We start from the raw sequence: 22,910 nt of genomic DNA, 5'->3' as shown, positions 1-22,910 counted from the left end.
ATTTATAATAGCAAAGACATGGAATCAACCTAGGTGCCCACTGATGGTGTACTGAATAGAGAAAATGTAATACATATACACCATGGAATACTACATAGCCATAAAAAAGAACAAAGTCACATCCTTTGCTGCAATATAGAGGCAGTTGGAGAGCATTATCCTAAGCAAACTACTATGGAAATAGAAAACCAAATACCACATGTTCTTATTAGCAGGAGCCACTGAGTACACATGGACATAAGATGAGGACAACAGACACTGGGAACTACTAGAGTGGGGAAGGTAGGGAGCAGGTATGGGCTGAAAAACTACCTATTGCGTACAATGCTCACTACCTGGGTGACGGGGTCATCTGTAATCCAGACCTCACTATCATACAATATACCCATATTAAAAACCTGAACATGTACTCACTGAATCCAAAAGAAAGTTGAAACAAAAAAAAAACATACAAATGGCCAAAGGTATATGAACAAATGCTCAGCATCACTTGTCGTCAGAGAAATGCAAATCAAAACTACAATAAGGTATCTTCTCACACCTGTTAGAATGGCTACTATGAAAAAGACAAGAGATAACAAGCATTGGCTGGGGGTGGAGGAAAGGTAACCCCTGTACGCTGTTGATAGGAATGTAAATTGGTATGGTCAAGAGATCGAGACCATCTTGTTCAACATGGTGAAACCCTGTCTCACTAAAAATACAAAAAATTAGCTGGGCATGGTGGTGCGTGCCTGTAATCCCAGCTACGCAGGAGGCTGAGGCAGGAGAATTGCCTGAACCCAGGAGGCGGAGGTTGCCGTGAGCCAAGATCGCACCATTGCACTCCTGCCTGGGTAACAAGAGTGAAACTCCGTCTCAAAGAAAAAAAAAAAGAAAGAAAGAAATCCTGCCATTTGAAGCAACAAGGATGAACCTGGAGGATATAATACTAAGTGAAATAAACCAGGCACAGAAAGACAAATAGTGTATGATGTCACTTACATGTGAAATCTAAAAAAGTAGAGCTCATAGAAGCAGAGAGTAGAGCAGTGGTTGCTAGGGGCTCTGGAGTTCTGGGGGTCTCATGTAAAATCTACGTGGTGATGGATGTGTTAATTAATTTGATTGTGGCAATCATTACATAATATATACACAAGTCATCATGTTGTATACCTTGAATATTCAATCTTTATTAATTAAATACTTAAAAATAAAAAATAAAATCAGTATCATCTACCTATTAAAAATAAAAAAGAAGTAACAGTCTCATCATTTATTAACTTAGATGTGAATATATATTGCCTCTTTGATTTTTGTCTTTGCCTATCTTCCATTTTTAATATCTTTTTAATTGTGGGAAAAAATATATAAAACATAAAAATTGGTTTTTTAGTTAAGTGTATAATTCAGTGGAATTAAGTACATTCATACTGTTGTGTACCTTATCACCACTATCCATCTTCACTTTTTTATCATCCCTAACAAACTCTGTACCCATCTAAACAGTGACTCCCTATTACCCACTTCCCAGCACCTGGTAACCATTATTCTACTTTCTGTCTCTATCCATTTGCCTATTCTAGGTACTTCATATAAGTGCAATCATGCAATATTTGTTGTTTTGTGTCTAGTTTATTTCATTCTACATGATGTTTTCAAGGTTCATCCATGTGGTAGCATGTGTTAGAATTTCATTTCTAATTAAGGCTGAAAAATATTCCACTGTATACCTCAGTTTGTTTATTCATTCTTCTGTCAATAGACATGGGGGCTATTTCCACTTTTTGATTATTATGAATAATGCTGCTATGAAAATGATGTACAAATATCTATCTGAGTCCTTGCTTTTAATTCTGGAGTAATCTCTACAAGTGGAATTGCTCAATTATATAGTAATTCTACTTTTAATTTTTTTGAGGACATGTCATAGTGTTTTCCATAGATGCTGAACCGTTTTACATCCCCACAAGTGTGCAAAAGGGTTTCAATTTCTTCACAATATCTGTCATTTTTGACCATTCCTTCTTGTTCAAATAGTTGTGTCCAGAATCCATTAGCAATATATCTAATAATAGCCACTTAAAAACCTATCCCTCTTTCAGTCTCTGCCATGAGATATTAGTAGGCTCCACTACTAAATGTTGACATGAAGTGTAGGACCCAAGCTTAGGTTAATTCCAGCATTTCATGTCTTCTGACTACAGTGATTAATTAGGGATAATTATATGACTCAATCAGTCAGTAAGCTAAAATGAGACTTTTCTCGGGACTTTCTGGAAAATGATTCTCACTCCGTCCTTCTGGAAATGAATATATGAATATTTAATGTCTAGAGCTGCTGCAGCCATTTTGTGGTAATGAGGATGACATCTGTCTGAGAACAGTCAACATGGTGGATAGAAGAGATGAGTTTGTGCTTATTTTGTCACTTGAAATCAGAAGAGGCCTACTAAACACCACGTGACTAACACATGCAATTACCATTTACTGTGCTTCTAGTTTAGTCATACTAATAAATAAGATTTAGGTGCACTTTAGCCCTGAGTCTTGGGAAATAATTTATTTTTATGGCTGATTTTGCATCTAATCTTGCTCATTATGTATGACTTTTAAAGTTCAACTCTAAGATTTTGGTGAGCACCTGGCTGTCTCTTCTGTCCATAATTTTTTAGTGGTCCATTTAACTTTGCAATGTTTTATAAGACTTTTCATGGCAGACTTGCTCTCTTGATTATTTCTGCTTTAGCTAACATTAAAATGAGGTTGTGCTGCTAGATAACCTGGCTGCTATTACCCACACCTATTCCTTCCTTCAAAATATTCTAGGTGATTGGGGTGGTATGGGGGAGACGGGAATGAGACTACAGTTAAACATTAATTTTATAACCTATTTAATTCTGACAGAATTTTTATAGTGAGAGAAAATGATTAGAGAACAGAAATAAAGATTTTAAAATCTGAACAAAATTGTCAAGACACAGAAACTCAAAATTAATACTAGGCAGAGAAGATGAAAACACTAGAAAACTCATATGGAATTGTGGTAACCAGTTACTAGGCCCAGATTGCATGACTCTCAGGTTATTGCATTGCAAGATTAAATACACTAAAGCTATAGGTCTTTGCTATCCATCCTAGGCATAAAAGGTTCTGACTCCGATATATGAACTGCCCTCTCACTCAGTGAAAGGTAGAGAAAAAAATCAGAGATTGTTGGCTCTATTGATTTGGACACATGTTCTCTGAACCACCTAGAGGGATTCTCTGCAGACTGAATGAAATCCAAAGGTCAGAGAAAAAAAACTGATAAATGTAATTGCCAATTTCTTTGCAGCACCGTATATGATGACAAGACATTTGACACAATGACAATTTAATATGTGGAAAAAGAGAGAAAGACCAGACATACTGTCCATCTGTAGTAATTGATCTTTTGCAGGTTCCCAATGGGCACTGGGGGACAACTTTCATAAATAGCTTCTTCTTATAACCTAAAGGGAGAAGGTGAAAGACCTTGTTCATTTCGGTGAAGTTTCTTCTTTCTCTCCTGAGGACAGGCTGACATAAGGACATCAAGCAGAGGCATCAGAGGTTGCTGGGTGATGTCTAGGCAATCAAGATAAGGTTTCTGAATGAAAACTCAATTTCCCTTAGGCTAGGTTTATGAAGCTGCAATTATCTTGTGTGATATCTAAATACATCTCCGTTTTGGAAAAGATTATGCATATTTTAGAAAAGTTGATTTGGGAATGTATGATTCAGAAATCCTCCATTCCCTGTGTAATATAAAAACTAAAAAGTGATTCCTAATAATTAACTTAATTTGAAAATTTATTTCTTAGATAATTGGCTCTAAACATTTTTTCTAGAGTCTTAGCATGGTACTTGGCAAATGATGTAGTCACTAAATAATATTTGAATGAATGAATCAGTGCATTAATGAGTCAATTAATCAATGAATCCCTCTAGGTGATTCAGAGAACAGGTGTCATCCAAATCAATAGGCCCAACAAAGCTTCACTGCTTTCCCCTCCTTTCACTGAGGGGGAAGACACTTCATATGTTGGAGTCAGAACATTTTTGCCTAGGATAGATTGCAAAGACCTAGGTAGGTGTTGAATAGATTATTCAATATACTCAAATTCTGGGAGAATTCAGGCTGGAAATATAAAGGACCTCTCCAGTGTTTAGGTAAGTTGGAAGGCTACAGACTGGAGGAACACACTGAGGAAGAAGGGACATATACAAAAAAGGTCCAAACAAATGGGCCGTGGCGAGGTTTAGAAGTTGTAAAGAAGAGGAGGACTTAATAGACAAACTGAAAAGAAATGGTCTGGATGGAGTAGAAAAAAAACCCCGGAGGACTATGCAGTCCTGGATGCCAAGTGAAACAAGGATTTCAGAGGGAGGAGAGATTTACTGCCTGTGTCAAATGCTGCTGAGAGACCAAATTGAAGAATGGAAGTTGGTCATTAGAATTAACAATCTGGGGGGAATCAACGTTAGCAAAGGTTGTTTCAGGGCAGTGGAGGGAAAGGCTACTGGTTAGGGGAGCTTTGTAGATAATGGTACCATTCATAAAATGGTGGCCCACAGTGCAGGCATGTTTGAGAGAAGGGCAAGATGTTGGGATCAAATCCAAATACACTGAGTTTGAGATCAAGCAAGATACTTTATATGGTAGACACAGTTTGTGTTGTTTCTGAAGTCAAATGATTCTACAGGTGAACTGCAGTTTTGCCACTTACTCATCTCTATGTCTATGTTAAGTTAGTTGATGTTGATGAGCTTCAGTTCCTTCGAGTGCAAAACGAGCAGTACAACGAGCTGGAGTGTTTGGGGGAGATTTAGACAAGGTATAGTATATGTGCAATGCTGAGCATATATTAGGCACTAACTCAATCAATCTCACTGTTACTATAATCATGTTGGTGGAGGTGCCCAAAATATAGCTCCTTGGGAATTCCCATAGTTGGTATTGCAGTTCTAATTAGAATACTAGAGATTTGATGCAATTGATATAACTGCAGTAGGTTAAATAGCAGTTCTGAAGAGGAAACAGAGCTGTTCAAAATTAAGTAATAAATATTCATAACAATTGACAAAAATCATACAATGGCATATGATTGAGCCATGAAAAAAAAAACATAGAATGAAAATGTTATATTCTTCAGTATGGAATGGTATCTACTATATACTGTCAATCAAAGAGTCAAGTAATAAAACAGTAAGGTATGACATAATTCCTTGTTTTAAAAAATGCACATAGACCTAACAAGGCATATAACAAAACCTCTACAGTGGTTAGAGGTTAGAGCCATATAAAAAGCACTTTCTCATCTAATGAAATCTCACCAGAACACTGCATGTGTTTCTTATTGAGTCTATTTTAAGTACAATAAATTAAGTGACTTGCTCCAGACTACATAGATGGCAAAGCTGTGGCTCTGATTGCATTCCTCAAACCTAGTTATTGTTTTTTTTTTTGTACTGTAGTTACCTCAACATCCAAGAGAGTATTGGACTAAGAGTTCACCCTGCATAGGGAGCTGTGGGTCCAGACAGGTTCCAACTATATTCTAGAAACCATCTCATTAAGGCTTCAATAAGGCTGCTTTGGAAGAGGTAGATCTTATTATGCTCATCCTCTTTCCTTTTCTATTTTTAAGTATTTCTGCCTTTGCTTTAAAAAGCTCCACATTACAAGGGCAGCAGGACTCCTCATCAGAATTTGGGGCCTCAGGCCAGGGGTAGTGGAGTGGCCTCTCTGTGTTGAGTGACTTTCAGAACCTTCCTGGCACCTGGGTATAAAGTTGGGAATCATTCCTCTAGCCGATGTTCAGTCTGTAAAGTGTCCTCTTAGTTCATCTGTTTTTAAAAAAGCCCTTCTATGGTGGTGCGTGCCTATAATCCCAGCTACTCAGGAGGCTGAGGCAGGAGAATTGTCTGAACCCAGGAGGCGGAGGTTGCAGTGAGCCGAGATCACGCCATTGCCCTCCAGCCTGGGTAACAAGAGCGAAACTCTGTCTCAAAAGAAAAAAAAAAAGCCCTTCTAGTGCAAGGACCCATGACACATAGGCTAGTTTAAAGGTTAAACTCCTGACATCCCCAAACAAAACTTCTTTTTTTAATAGTGCACTAAAGGTAAAGTCACTAGACGCAGACATTCCCAACATACTATGATTGTGACACTTGTGAAAAGGAATTTGCAATGAAAATATCACCAGTGGAACTACTGTGGAGAGATGAGCCACATTTGTTGTTCTGATATACACATATGAATGACTGAAACCTTCCTCAGAGGACCTTTTCTTCTGGAAAGTTAAAACACTACTTGGAGTCATGGAGAAGATGGTAAGTTTAGACCAATTATACATGAATAAAATTTACACAGTAGTCTAGGCAGGGGTCCACAACCTCCAGGTTGCAGACAGACTGGTACTGGTCTATGGCCTGTTAGGAACCAGGTGGCCTAGCAGGAGGTAAGCAGCCTGTGAGCAAGCATCACAGGCTGAGCTCCACCTTCTGTCAGATCAGACGTAGCATTAGATTCTCATAGGAACCTGAACTCTGTTGTGAACTGTGCATTCAAGGGATCTAGGTTGCGTGTCCCTTACGAGAATCTAATACCTGATGATCTGAGGTGGAACAGTTTTATCTCAAAACCATCTCCCACCCTACCCACCATCCGTGGAATAACTGTCTTCCACAAAACCCGTTCCTGGTTCCAAAAAATTGGGGACCGCTGGTCTAGATGACTTCTCTTTTTGAAAGTAGAGGGCAGATTTATTGTTCATTATTTATTATCAATGACAACAACAGAGACAATGCTAAGCTTTTCCTGGGTTACCTCAGATCCTTTTCAAGATAGTTACTATTACTATTACTATTACTATTATACAAGTGGGGAATTAGGTTTCAAGAGATTAAGTAACCTGCCCGAAGTGATACAGCTAGTGAACTCATTCATCATATATGTATTTAATGTCCATTATGTGTCAAACACTGTGCTAAGTGCTTAAGATATGACATTAATCAAGAGAGGCAAACTTGTGTTTTCATGAAGTGTATAGTCTAGCATAGGAGACAAACTCTAAATACATAATTTGAACCTCAAATGTCATAAAGGATAAGACCATGGTCTATGGAAATAGAGATTAGATTATCTTAGGATTCAGGGAAGGTCTCTATATAGAGTTAAAACCAATTCATGGAAGAATGTTGTGATATCTTTCCTTCCTCCACATTCATAAAGCACTGACAAGGGAGCTCAAATGAGAGCCTAGGTGAGCAGCCACATGTTGCCTTCTCTATTTTTTTCTCAGCGTAGACAACACCATCAGGGCAATGCACACTCATTTTGCTGGAAGAGTACCTATTCCAGCATCTTTGGGCTCACATGTCATGCACTGAGGTGGCCAAATAACCTAATCTGGATGCCACTAAGACAGGGACCTGCTACTCATTACAGACAGTGGCAGGCCTAACTGCTGAGCGCAAGATGCTTATATAACAAGCTACTGATGTGTTTGGGGCTTCCAAAACTCATTTGGCAGGTTCAGGCCCATTGTCCAAATCTCCTTCAGCAATAATCAATGAAGCATAGATGTATAATGACTCATTCTGGGAGGATGCAGATGCCAGACAACCTGAGTCTGCACAAAGGCAGCCAAAATGTTTCATCCCCCAAAATTCAGCAACTCCCACGTCAGCAGATGCCTGTGGGAATACACAGCATCCCATTCCAGTGCTAGCTTCTCTTTGAGGAAACAGAGGTTTCTGGAGGAGACACATCCATTTTAATTCCAGGAGTCTCTGCAATTCCACATGTTCAACAACTCCATTAGTCATGGATAAGGTACTTAATCAGGTGGGTAACTAGTTAAGCTGGATGCAAACATCTTTGTAAAGCAAAATGTTTCAAATTGCTCCCCTTCCTCAAACTGTGGATATTCAAGTTCTTAAGTCATTTTATTCAAATGAGATAAAATATAGTTATTTTTATCAATGATGATAAACACCCAAATGCCATTAAAGAGTTGCTTATCGAAGTTGAATTTAGAGAAAAACATATAAATTAAAGATGCTCTATCTGTTTTGCCTATATCAGTTAGGGTGTGGGTGTTGTAAGTAACTAAAACAGACCAAAGTCTGTTTCAAACAAACCAAAGTTAAATTATGCAAAATGGGGAACTTATTGAAAGGATATGGGGTAACTCACAAACTGGAGAAAAAACAGAACAAACAGGGTTTGGAAAGGACAGCAATCAGTAGTAGCTCTAGAGAGTAGAAGCTAAGCGGCAATATCTCCAGGGAACTGCCATCTGATGACTCTGTGTTTTGCCCATAGGAAAATTCTGATTCTTTAAAGAAGGAAAGGGTCTGATTGGCTTAGCCTGTGCTTTCCCATAACCCAGTCCACTGGGTAGAGAAGAGCAGAGCACTTGGCACTGAAAAAAGCAAGGTAGGTTACAAATAATGGGAAAAGGCCCTTCCTGAAAGGACCACTAGGATGCTTCTTTCAGAAAAAGAAGGACTAGACATTGGGCAGAAAAAACAAACTTCATAATATCCATATTCTTTCTGATATCATTTCATCTATGAGTTCAGTAGGAATTCACCTAATTTGCCATCACATTATTTTTAGTTTGCATGAAAGGAGCAAGGTCTTTTTAAATGTGCTTGAGGTCTCCCTGCTAAGACAGCACTTCAGTTGAGATATGGGACAAGAGGGAGCTGGTCACTAAAGATCAGGGAGGAGAGTGTTTCAGTTAGCAGGAAGAGCAAGTGCAAAGGCCCTAAGGCAGAAAAGAGCTAGATGTTGCTGAGAAACTGAAAAGCCAATGTGACAGTAGCTAAGAGAAAGAGCTGGCAAGCAGCAGATATGGTCAGAGAGATAAACAGGGGCCTGGCTATGTAGGAAACTGTAGGATATGGTAAGAAGAGACTATTTGAAGTGAATAGAAAGTCACTGGAGGGGCTGACTAGTTGTCTATTTTTCAATCAAGACAATATCATTGACCTTCAGTTTATTTTACCTTTTTAAAAATGGTGTAACACATAACCCCTTATCAAAAACTGTCAGGGAAAGTTGTGCTTTGGCATTCAGGATTTCGAATATTAAAAGACACTGTAGTATATTTATTTCATATGACATCCTAAAAAAAGTATTGTGTAGGAGCTCACAACCCACTTTACTATTCTTTCTGTGATTCAACATGGGATAAATAAAGACAAAGTCTATCAACAGCTTTAGTTTGGTTTTGCCACCAAACGAGTTTGTTTCAAACCTGCCAGAAATAAACAAATAGATTAATAAGAGAAGAAGAAGAAAGACAGAAAAAATCTTTTATTTTCAGAGCCTTTTGGATTTCAAAGATACGGATACAGGATTGTGGGCCTGTGACCACAGATACAGGTTTTCCTATGAGCCTAATACGCAATGGAGTCAATAAATGTTCACTTTCCTTTCTGTTTTACCACCACCATTTGCCTCTCAGTCACCACACCCGAGTTTGTGAGAATGCGTATGAAGCACTCCTACCCAGGGTTTTTACTATTTCATATTTCTTTCACTTTGCATCACAAACTTGAGTTCCTTCCTCTCTCTAGGCTCTGTGGGCTTGAACATAGTGTAGTTTTGTAGATCACAGAGCTTGTCACGTCTATAGTATAATGGGACCGACTGGGAACGCCACCGCCAACAAAATCCCACAAAGAGAACAAGCCTTCCTAGAGTTTCTAGGTCAGCACCTACTCTAACAAAGTGAGCTATGAAAATGCCTTTACATAGTAACTTGTTTAATTTAGATAACAGATGTTACTATTACACAAGTCCTAGTGAGCCGCTATTTAATTGGACACTCATTCACATGGCTTGTGACTGGTAAAAACCAGTTCAAACAACCATTTCCCTCTTATGAGTTTTTTTCCTACAATTAAATTGAATAAACAATGTACCTAGTGCATATTCATTTAAAAGAGACAGCTTTAATGGCACAGGAGTTTAATATGAGCAATAACGTTAGAACAGAAATTCCTAGCTTAAAAGGCGAGTTTAATTCTCCGTTTTATCTACCAGGCACTAAGTAAGGCTGATAATCAGCTGTGTAGGAAAAATTATAAAGAAAACCCTTACTTGGGTGTTGTTAGATGTCTGGTATCCATAATGGAAGAGATCGGGATCTGGCCGTAGCTTTTATACTCAGATTTTAATACAGTTGAGGAAGAGGGTTAATTGACAACCTGCCATTCGTGTTAATATGACAGAGCAAATGAAGACAAAAAGAAAAACAACAACAACAAAAACGAAAAATAACACGAGTAGATTGGTACAATCTCCAAGAAGACAAAATATAGTTTCTACTATTAACCATTCATGGTAAAACAAAAAGAACACTGTGCTATTATAGATGTCAGGAAATAGGTTCTTGTCCAGAATTAAAAACCTTCTTGTCCTTCTGAATGATCATTGGTAACATAAAGGGACAGAGCTGGATCTAGATCTACAAGCACCATTGCCTATAGGAGGAAGGCAGGTCATAAAAATGAATGAAGCAGGCAAGAAGGTTTTCATGACATGCTTTGCCTGTACTTGAAAACATAGGAAAATCTGGTATGGGGCATAACAAAACATACTCTTTCCTGTATTTTCTTGAAGTGTGTGGTCTTTTTGACTATATTTTCTTATTTTCACTTTTTGATAAATAGACACAGAAATATTTTACTTTTATCTTTACTGTAAGAAAAACTACAATGTGAGAACAATCATAAGTGGCAACTGACAACACATCTTAATTTGGGATACATAGACTGTACGGCTAACTGAAGATTTCACATTTTGGCTAAAAGGATAACTCTTCTCAGCTCTGGATAGGTACTGCCATATAGAAATGCAGCTTGGCCAGAGCAGTGGCTCATACCTGTAATCCCAGCACTTTGGGAGGACAAGGTGGGAGGACTGCTTGAGCCCAGGAGTTTGAGACCAGCCTGGGCAACAAAGTGAGACCCTACTGCTGCAAAAAGTTAAGAAATTAGCTGGACATGGTGGTGTGAACTTGTGGTCCCAGCTTCATGGGGGTGAAGGAGGGAGGATTGTTTGAGCCTAGGAATTTAAGATTGCAGTGAGCTGTGTCCACGCTCCTGCACTCCAGCCTGGGAGACACAGTGGGACCCTGTCTCAAAAAACAAAACAAAACAAAACAAAAAAAACACAAGCTGACTGTTGCAGATCCTTTAGTATTTGAAGAGATGTCCAAAGTCTGGGTTATATGACATGTGCCAAATTATAAATGTTGGAACCTAATTATAAAAAATAAAACACCGAGCTACCTAATACACTGTGCTTGCCAAAGAAAGCTCATTTCAGTGAACCCTTGGTTGGATGACTTTTGGAACCTTCTGGTGGTGCCTTTGTGAGATTCTAAATATTCTTCTTGCTAGGAAGTTTATTGCTTTACAGTGAGACATAATGTTGCTGGAGCATATACATGTCAATAGTTAGTTATGAGACATGTCATGAATCATCGAACCTCAGTTTTACCATAAATGTAAAACAAAAGTGCTGGGGAAACCAATAAATCCCACGGGTTGGAAAGCCATGCATGACAGAATGAACGTTCAGGAGGGATTTTCCAAAGCATCCCCTTGCCCAAGATTCTTAATACACCATACACTTCTATGCACCCTCCCTTCTCCCTTTACCTCCTTCCCATCCCCACCTTGTCTGACAATCAGTGTGCAATGAACCATTTTAAACAATGGAGATATGCTACATCTCCCTGGGATGGCTGAAAACCAGTTTTCAACTGGTAGCTAAAAACCACCTGTCTGTTTATCTGTAAAGTTTTATTTAGCCCTGAAATCCTTATAATCAGAGATTATATTAGTTTTAGGAGAATATATACATCCTTCAAAGAAGATGAGACTCTCTGGACCCTACTCTTACCTACTATGACATGCATCTGTGAGTTGTACAGAATATTTCTGCATTAGAATCTTCTATCTCACTTTTGAAAACTCCCAAATGACTTTGAATGAATAACTATATGTAGTGATGTATATCTAATGGGTTCTATTTTTCTAGCCCTCATTTTTTAGGTTTGAAACAAATCTATCCTCTAGGCAATGGGCATGTACTAAGTTAGGCTAATTAAAGTATCCTTTTCTTATGCAACTCAAAGCAGAGAAGAGACACTGACTCTCTTGCATAAAGTCACAGGAACTAGGTGAAGAGGTGGTCTTATTGATCTGATGTAGAAGTTTTTTATTTTCTTCAGATTTTCTTTCTTCTTTCCCCCCCCTCCCCACCCTCCCTTGTTTCCTTCCTCAAATGAAGTTACTGACAATCTTTGACAAAAAGTAAATTAGAGAGGATAAAGGCTGAGAGGGGGAGGTGCACAGGCATTTTTAAGAGATAGAGGGTCTCTGGAAAAGGAGAAAGAAAATTCATAAACTGGAGAGTCCCCAAGGCTAAAAATGGGGATACTGTCTAGGTCGTATTCCCTGAGTCTGCCTTTTGAGGAAAGGATAGGAAAAAGGAAATGAGGCAGAGGTATCACACTGTGTTCCCTTGCCCAGAAAGAATCAATTACAACTTATGCTTTGAACAGGATGAAAATTTGGACAGATTCCTCTAGGCATCCTGTTGAAGACTAATTGGCTAACATAAGACATTTTCTTAAATAATGAGTAGTTCTAAATGTTTCTTCCCATGATAAGGGTGCCATACAGTCATCTCTTATAATTCATATGAAAGAGTACTCTACTCAGATTCCCCTCGTCCAGGCCAATGCATTCTACCCCCAAAATTCTGCCCAAGAAGATGGAGCAGCTTAAAGCTATGTCTCTCATTGAATTAACCCCTGCAATGGGGATCTGTCCCCACTAGGCTTATACCCCTTATAGGGGATGATCTGAGGCCCATGACTGGCTGATCCAGGGATTTAAAGACTATGTTCTCTTACCTCAAGATAAGAACACTCAGAAGCACTGTCTGAGCTCCAGAGCTCTCAGTGGGATTACTGAAGCCCCAGTTGCAACCGAACTGCAGGGCAGTTTCTCTTTCTGCTCAGTTCTGCCCTTCTCACTTCCCTGCTGGTGTATCCTCAGAGAGCACTCCCTGATACACCTTCTGCATGCAACTTGTCATCTGAGTTTGTTTCAGGACACCCAGTTTAAGGTAGTAGCAGTAGGCTTAGACAAGGTTCTGGTAAGTTTCAAGAGAGCATTCATATTATTTTTCACTTCAGTTGCCTCAAATATTTGTTAAATAAGGACAGAGGCCATCATTTGAAATTTGAAATTATTCCTGTTAGGTTTGTACACTTTGCTTTGCTCTGTTTTTGCCAGGTGTTTAATAGAGTCTAGTATTCAAGGAGAGCAAAATGTGTTACATAGTCAAAAATAAACACAAAATGGTCCTAAAGAGAAGCAAAAATAATACAAGTTTCATTACTGACATCATGCGACTCAACTTTGCATGATTATCAGAAAGAAAATGAATGCAGTCACATGGAGGAGGAGCTAGTTCAAGGGTTCTTAGACTGGATGCTGCTCTTAGCTTTAAAATTCTACTTTTTAGATTTTTTTTTTTAACTGTGCTATTGGGCTCCTGTGAATGAAATGGAGAAATAAGATTTATACTCTAGTTATCTCAAAATGTTGCTGTTAATATAAAATTTAATAAAGGAGGTGTTATATTTCTGTTGGTATTTGAGAGTGTGGAACAAAAACCAAACCAAACAAAGCAACACCAAAGAAAAAAACCCAAAAAACAAAATTTATTTATGTCCTTGGTTTGTGACTGTGCTTGTTTGAGTGATGCAGGTAAAGATTATTAGAGCTACGGGGGGAGAAACTCATCCATAAATTTTTTTTTTTTTTTTACTTTGGAACTACAATTCCATTATTATATAATTACATATACAAGTGCAAACACCTGTAGGCAAGGTGCATCATATTGGTATCTGTTCCCAGCATTGCAAACACTTCCAAATCAATTGCTAGGGAACTGTTTGTGGCCATTATAAATATTACTTAGGAGTCTAAAAGTAAACCATGTAACTTTCTAAATAACATCTGCTTCTCTATTACCAAGTATTCGCTAGTAAACATAAAACGCTGGATGTTAAATCAAGAACGAAGATGGTGCAATTGCTAAGAACTTGCTGAGTGTTCCTTCTCACTTGACTGTGCTCTAACTCTTTGCCTCTTTTACATTTGAGGAAACCAGGAGTAAAGCCCTGTTCTCTGTGGGCTAATTGTAGGCTTGAGTTGCTCATGCCATTATCCTGTATTGGAATAGCTGGTTTGCTTTCGATTTAGCTATTCAGTTTTAGGTCTAAGAGCCTGTGGAAAAAATATGTCAGGAAAAACGGGAGACTCTCTGTAGCTTTTACCAAGCCTTCTTCGTTGTTGAACTTGTGACAGCAATCAGTTGTGAGCTAAATGATTCTCCTGTTTGCTCATTCTCCCATGGAACTTGCATCTTTGTACTACCCTAAAGGTGGTATTCTGACATTTGCCCTCATGATTCTCTTTGTGCTACTGTATAGTATACGCCTCATTTAGATTGGAGACACTCAACAGGTGCACCCCCTATTGTTGCCAGCAATTATAATCTTGCATTTTCTTCTAATTCATCCATATAGAATCATGGCTGTGAAATTAATCATAAAAATCCTCAAGTAAATAAAGCCTTACAAACACTCAGAGGAAAGCTTTCCAAAGTTTTGTTCCCCGAAACCCTAGTCCTTTGAGGTATTCTGTGCAGTACAGTCGACTTCTAGATAAATTTGGGAACCATGATTCTTGAAGATTCTCAATGTAATTAACATATTAAGGGTTCTGAGAGAGTCTGCAATATAAAATGTTTAAATTGCACTTCTTATACTTATTTGATTATAGAACACCACTTTATACCCTATGCACCACCTCCCACCCCAACTCAAGAACTTGTGTTGGGAAATACTAATGTAGTATTTGCAACTGTACGCTTACATCAAGTTTCACCATTAAAAAGCTCTATACTTGGCCCCACCTCACAGAATTGAATTTACTAAGTCGTCCTTCATCACCATATAATTTGCCAAATATATGAAAATCATAAGGCACATCTATGAAATCTAATGTCTACTATAGTAATTAAGTCTCATGAGGAAGATTTTGCTAAGATTTTACTATCGGACAAAACAATTGTTTTTTAATCTTATAAACACTGTGGCTTTAACTAATTATGTTTCTTTCTTTTATTGAGTAGCATGACAGATTCAACCAGACCTGTGAATTGTACTGAAAGTATTTCTATGCGCTAATTTTATTGCTACCATTTTTATTTTTATGCTGACAATTCTCCATTATTCCAACTCCGCAAATTACTTACTTTTATCTTTTCCATTGCTTTTATTTTTTAATAAAAAGTCTTAAATACTCGTGAAATGAGGCTGGAAGTTCATTATTTCTTTCTTCATTTACTGAACACATATTGACTAAATCCCTAAGTTGTATTCCAGGACTAGTGCTAGATAAATAATGGTGAATGACACCAGGTAGATCCTGGCTTCACACAACTTATGGGCCAGTTTAGGAAGGCATATAACAGTCAAGTCAATGAAAATATAAATATGGAATTACAAATTCAGAAAAACACAAAGCAGAAACTGAAGAAGAAAGTAGGCACTTGTGTTACAGTGAGAAATGCGGTATACATGGCCTCAGACCTGCTGGTATTCATATTTAGGGACAGGGAGTTGAAGAAGAGTTAAAGATGTAAGGGAAGGGAAATGAAACAAAACACAAAAATAATACAACAAAGAGCCAGATCATGCTGTTCCTTGTGCGTTGTGTTCAACAGCTTAGCTTTATCTTCAGCATTTGTGATGAGATTTCATTTCCATTTTGTAAGACATCATTCTGACTGTGGTACAGAGAACAGATTGGAAGGGAGTGAGTATAGAAGCAGAGCAACCAGTCAGAGCTACTGCAACAACCTGGGCAAGAAATGAGGGTGGTAGGGCCAGGGCACTGGCAATGCACACAGAAAGAAGGAGATAGATTATATCCTCTGGAAGTAGAGTTTATATAATTTATTAATGCATACGATACAGGAGATTGTGAAGCAGAAATTAGTAGTGATTTCTAGGTTTCAGGCTTGAGTGATCAGAGAGCAACGGTGTATAACTGACTAAGGTTCAGGGTGGAGACTGGTGGCAGGAGTGAGTTCCTTCTGAGGAATGTTAAGCCTACATTGCTTATGGGAGAATCCTGTACTGAAGACACACATTTGAGGGTAGTCAGTACACACACGGTGTTTACAGTCATGGGAGGGGAGGAGATTGCCTAAAGAGAAAAGGAAAGTAGAGCAAAGGAGGCAAAGTGGATGAGGAAGAAGCAGATGTGCTGGAAGGAATAATCTAATACGAAGAGCAAAAAGAGGTAGAGTTTGATGATGTAGAAAAAGAGCATGAATGACTGAAGGAGTGAAAGTCCTTGGGAAAATAAGAAACGATAATAATAATTTTAAATTGCATTGTTTTCCTTCTGAGTCAGAACACAGTGCATTCACCTGAAAATCATCTTTCTTGGTACTAAGAACAGTCAGCCTCATTTTTTTCTATAACAATTTTATGCATCCTTTGGAAAAAAACACCTCTTTTGGAATAAAACCCCCTTAGAGCAAATCAATATGTGGGAAAGTCAACGAGTGTGGAAGCAACTGAAAATATAAAAAGTTCAATCCAAATGTTATTTCTATCACATTGACCATAAAACACAGCCCAGGTCTCCCTTTTGTTTAAGTGCACAATCACCCTCATGACCATGCTTTCAAGAGATGACCTTGAGTCTCATTTTATTGAAATTGAGGTCAAAGTTATGTTACATGAAATTTCTCAACTCCCTCTTTCACCCTGAACTTCTCTGAGACTTTACTCATCCTCTCTTCCTACCTCCTCTCTTCCCAAAATAATTGATTTCTAGTCCATTCCCCTGCTTTCTCCTTGAGAATCATTTCCCCTCCCTTACATCTTTAACTCCTTCTTCAACACAGTGTGATTTCCCTCAGGCTATAAATATTCCCCAATCTCCTCCTTCTTAATGAGATCCTTGCCACAAATATGTCACTTCCCTGTGGTATATCTAAGCTTCTGTTTCCCTACTTAACACCTGCAAAAAGTATCCACTGCATCTGGCTGTTTACCATCCAGCCAGTACAGCTTTTGCACTTATTTTGCACTTGAAAATTTTTTTGCCCTTGAAAGTATTTATTTCGAGGTCACTTGTGACTTCACTGTCACCATATATATCATTTGTGTCTCATCCTGAATGACTTGTGGCCACACCTGATATTGTTGACCACTGTCTATTCATGATACCTAGAATTTCACAGCAGCCCTATTTCATGGTTTTCCTTTCAGCTTTCTGACAATGTTTTGTTTCTTCTTCTCATACTCTACATAAATCAGAAGAGTCTGCCCACAGCCCTTTTGCTTTTTCCTTGTCTTTCAATGAAACTTGCACACCCTTATCACTTCAAGGGCAACAGTTTAGAAAGTCATGTTTCTCCACCTGATCTCTACCCAGGACTTTAAACTGGCATGGCCAACTTTGAGCTGCATACTGTAAATATTGAACATACTGGCTCTGGAAATAATGCCCTTGAAGTGGACCTATTTCCATGGTGTAAATATTCTCAGGATGGCTAATGTCAAGCTACCAGTGCAACATCACTGAACAGGTAAGCTGGGAAGAGATGTGGAGAATCCACTCTTTTGGGCTGTTCCTAGTGGGCTTCAGCACAACAGTGCATAAGCCTTTCAAATTCAACAAACCAACACTGAACTTATAACCTATCAAAGCTGGGTAGTCTACTTCCAGAGATTACAAACAGGCATTAAGAAACCATTCTTACTTTTGGCTGAAGGATTCAGTCCCATCTTTGTTTTATATTTAGCAATTTGGGTAAGTGTTCTTTCTTGGAGGAATACATCCCATCAAATAATGCATCTTACACAGAGCTGCTTTCAGCCTTGCAAATTTACTACATGTGATCATTTTTAGGGGCATGGAAGGTTAAATAATTTATCCTCATGTCATCAATTATTTGTTTTCTTTTACATTTTAAACCCTCTTCCATGATATAATCACGCTTCATGTGAGATGGAGAGTTGAATTACAAAATATTGCTTATTCCGGGGAAAATTGTAGGAGGAATTGTGTACATTATCACACACACACTCATATATACACACCTACTCTATTTAATAGAGTCTTTTACCCACCACCTGGGTTTCTCATCAGGCAACCTATAATTCTGCTATATGTACCCTCTAGGTGCCATATGTTGTAATTATATAGAAAGCCGAGTGTTGTTCTAATTAGATCATTTGGCAAAAGGGATTTAGAAACATCATGATGGATATTTACTAGTAAAGATCTAATTAACTCTGGCATATCTGTTACTGAAATATGAGGAGAAAATTCTGTAATGGAAATATAGGGGTCAAACATAGTATATGATTCTAGGCCTTCAATATTTACATGGCGTCAATACATCTAAGCAGTCTAGCAGATTTTATTTCTAGAGAAGACAACATTAGGAGGAACCCAAATTATCTGCCTTGTCTCAACTGCGAAGGTACAAAGCACTGCCTGTCTGGTTTTAATATCCAGTCACATCATTTCAGTTCTAATTGCTCTTAATTACATGCCACTTTGGTTTGAATATTTTCATGATCACTTAACTCCATTTGATGATACAGAGCTATTATCTCTAAACAAAGGCACGGCGGAGGTAGTTCAAGGACTTAATTTACCTCTTCTATAAAGGGCTTGGATGGCTCTAACCCAGCCCTGAAATCAGATCATCCTACCTCTCTCCCCCTCAGGAGATGATAAAGCTATGGATCTGGAGGCTGCCAATTTATTATTGAAAATATGAAATGAGTAACAGGAAAAGCTGCTATGCCAGTCCTATGCCAGGAAGGTAATGAAAGCTTTACCACCCTTTTAAAGCTTAGAGAGAAGCATCCAGTGCTTGTTCCATCCTCAAGCAAACCTGGTAGATACGGATGCAGTGAGTTGAGACCTGGATTTGAATTCCAGATTTAGCATTATCAGGCTTTGCAACCTTAGGTAAGGTAAATACTTTCTTCCAGTCTTGGTTTCCTTACCTAAAAGATGGAGTCCCAATAATAGGACTGATCTCATAACATTTTTGCAAGGATTAAAAGACAGAAAGTATTTAACAGCATTAAATAGTAAAGACTGAAAAAAAAGAGCTAGTTATTATAATTATTATGTGGGGGTTGAAACTGCTCACTTTTTTACAGAGATAAAAATGGCCACAAGATAACCGTGAAATACAGGACCAGAGCCAAAGTAGTAAGTAACCTAAACTCCCAAGGATTCCCAAAGCCTAAAATGTATTCATAAACACACTAGTGATATAATGGGAGATCGAAGTCTCATTTCTACTTAATGGTTAGAGATTCCCAAACTTCTTCACAGTTAAGCTGACTCCCAGTGTTTCTGGCACTGTTACTTTATTTCCACTCATATTATTTTGCAGTGTTAATAAACTCTAGTTAAATCTGTAGCTTCTTCCTATTGATGTTTGTCCTTCCACCTCTTCCATCTAAATCCTATAGATAGCAACTCCTCCACCTGGCTGCGTCCCTCTCTTTCCCTCATTTCTTGTACATGACTTGCTGTATGTCCATGGGCTCCAGCATGGAGACTTCTCCTTTCTCTCTCTTCCACTCTCTGTGAAGCACTTTTTTTCACAAAGGCTTAGACTCCCATCCTGTTGGAAGCTGATTTTGACAGGCCCTGGCTGCCTGAGAGTCTCTTCCCTGTGTGTCCCCTAAGCACTGCTGTGGACTCTGTTTGGACTACATTATGTTAATTTGTGCTTCACTGGTGGTTTCTAAATTGTTTCATGTGTGTATACATGGTCACAGTAGCTAAATTTTATGAAACTCTAGGAAGCAAGTCCTGTGATAGCTATCTTTTCTTTCCTTCTTCAACTGAACTAGACTGTTTATAAATTTTTATCATCATAAACTTAAAGCACCTATATAAAATAGTCCATGTGAAACCATGGATCCTCAACCAAAGATAGAGATTGCCCATTACTTTATTCTTTTACTGGTTGTTCAGAAATATGGGGAAGATGACCAGGTATGTACTTTTCTCTCCACTTCCCCCATCCCTCACCTTTAGTATCTTCACATTTAAAGCTCCCTTCGGCTCTGATTTTTCCAGGGAGTTCGGGGGCATGAAATGAAGTTCTTCCTGGCAAAGTTTGGGAGACGTTGCTCTAGAGAGCAAAGTGAGATAATTCAGACCTCCAACAAAATTTAGTTCCCCTTCACTTTGCATTAGATGGACATGCTGGAAGTGGCAATTTAATAAAAAGTGTAAGTCACAAAGGACAAAAAAAAAAAAAGGCACAGCAATTCAAAAACAAAAAACCCAAGGTGGGGGTTTAATACCCCACATTTCTAGAAATGTACCATGAATTAGACCAGAGTTTGACAAACTTTTTCTGTAAGGGGCCAGGTAGTAAATATTTTAGGCTTTTTAATCTGGGTGAGCTCAGTCACACTTAGTCAATTTTGCCCTTGTAGCATAAAAGCCACCAGCCACAGGCCATTTGTGAATGAATGAGTATGTCTGTGTTCACTAAAACTTTATTTGTGGGCACTGAAATCTGACATTTGCATAATTTTCACATGTCACAAAATGATATTTTTCTTTTGATTTATTTCCTACAATTTAAAAGTGTAAAACCATTCTCAGCTTGCTAACTGTATGAACACCGGTGGAGGTCTGGATTTGGCCTGTGGACTATAGTTTTTCAAGGCCTGGTTAAGAGCATTTCAGGCAAAGAGAACAGCAGGTTCATAGGCTTTGCAGCAGGAGGAAGAAGGCCATTTGAAGAAATGATAGAAGGTCTCTGTGGCTTAAGATCTGAGGGTAAAGGCAATTGAAGTGAGATAGCTCGTAGGATAGCAGACAGGAGCCTGAGTAGCATATAGTGCCTTATTGGTCATCTCATAAGATTTAGTATCTATTCTGAAGGCAATGGGAAGCCACTGCTACATTGTCATACCTGGGTGTGCATTAAAATCACATGGGAAACAAGTATTCTGATTCCTGGGCCCCATCTCAAAATTCCTGAGAAAGCATTTTTGAAGATAGAGAGTGGGACTCTGCTTTTTAAAATATATCTCAGTTGATTTTGCGGCCGTCAGCCTCACACTGAGCTGCAGACCTAAATTTGGGAACAACCAGTGGATCTTTGCTCTAGGGATGGAGATATACCGCCTTAGGAAGTTGATAAGCTTTCCCAGGAGGGTGCATGGTAAGTCAAGGCAGACACTACTTGAGTACAGATACTGACGGAGGTCAGGAGACCAGTGGAGGACAGGAAATAACTTAAAATGAAGTGTGAAGCCCCATGACAAAATCATTCCCTCACTCTATCTGTCTCCCAGTGAAATGCAAGCTTCTCAGCTTGCCATGCAATGCTTTTTTTAAACTGAATTCTGAGAGATGTCTCAGTTTTATCTCCCACTCCTCAAACTTTTCTCTGTACTTTCCTTTCAAATACATTTCTTTCCTGCTGCTTCTTGCATCTCAATATCCTACCACCACCTTCTCCCCAAGCCCCTCCAAGAATCAGATGATTTGGGTTGGTACATTTATTTCATACAAGGATATTAGTGTCTATTCTACTGTAGGTATAGCATAAGGAGCTGGGGAACCTGTATGCTCCAACACAAATGGTGCTTTGCATCACAACCCCTTCAGCCTCTTAGGGAAGGAAAATGAACATTAATTAAATGATGAATAGCCGTAAATATGAAGTTTATAACTATGATAAGATGAAAAGTCTCTGTTAAATCATTAAAGAAATTGTTTTGTCCCTTTTCTATGATACATGTAGAGCCTTGATTTAAATTAGGTTATGTACATAATCTCAAATACATCTTGAACCAGGGAGATTCATGACAGATATTCATTAAGTTGAATTTCTCAAAGATGTAATATGGTAAGTTTCATCTTGTAGAAGATTTCGATAAGGGCTGGTTCCAAGGAAATCATTTAAGAGGTTGATTGATTCATTGCAAAATTCATACCAGAGACGGTAAGGGCTGAAAACCAGGAGAGTGGCAAAGAACTTTTCTCTCTACTTCCCCCATCCCTTACTTGCAAAGAGAGTAAGACACTTCCAAAGATTTTTTTTTTTTTGAAAATCAAGTGTTACCTTTCGATTGGAGACCATTTTAAAAGTAGTTTCATACACAAATTTCATATATATGTCTTGGGTTGTATAACCACATGTGTGTCCTGTGGTGTTACTATACCACATGACTAGAACAAAGGGTCAGGCCCATCTCAAGCAGTCACTGTATTTAGACATCATTTCAACCCTGGCCATAAAATAGCATGACATACTATAGCAACGCAGAAAAGGCTTGTTGCTGAGGGTAAGTTCATGGGATCTCCCAGAGGACTGGGCTGTGGATTCTGACAAACAATTTTAAAACAAATCTCCCTAAACTCTTTTGTAACTGCACTTTGGGAGAGCTTAGAGCCATAACTATTTTATCCATGGCTCTAGGAGAGACAAACTGAAGTAATGGAAGGAAGCTCTGGTCTGAATTTGAAGAGCAGGATAAGCTCTCTTTCTGTAACTGAATATGCAAAATTAAAATGACAGTACTACCAATAAGCAGGGCAACAGATTCTAACTAGAGCAATGAGGCTCATGTTGCTTTGATGTTGTTTTGCCTCCAAGGCAGGATTTCCATTATTATGGAGATGAACTGCCTCTAATTATTGCAATAACATAATTGTTCCCCAGGGCAGAATTCCTAATAACAGAGCTGTATAGCTCTGCAGCAACTGTAAGAGATATCCTG

The 22,910-nt window shown here is 38.5% G+C and overlaps 1 protein-coding gene across 17 annotated transcripts in view; it reads right to left on the bottom strand.

The window, feature by feature from the left end:
- The window catches only part of CNTN4 (contactin 4), a 994,033-nt gene that overhangs the window by 109,156 nt on the left and 861,967 nt on the right, over positions 1 to 22,910 (bottom strand). The gene's annotated exons all lie outside the window — the stretch shown is intronic.

This window comes from Callithrix jacchus, chromosome 15 (assembly GCF_049354715.1).
Source record: "Callithrix jacchus isolate 240 chromosome 15, calJac240_pri, whole genome shotgun sequence".
NCBI classification, from domain to species: Eukaryota; Metazoa; Chordata; class Mammalia; order Primates; family Cebidae; genus Callithrix; species Callithrix jacchus.
Note: the sequence above shows the minus strand (reverse complement) of the source record. Positions and strands in the feature narration are given on the sequence as shown.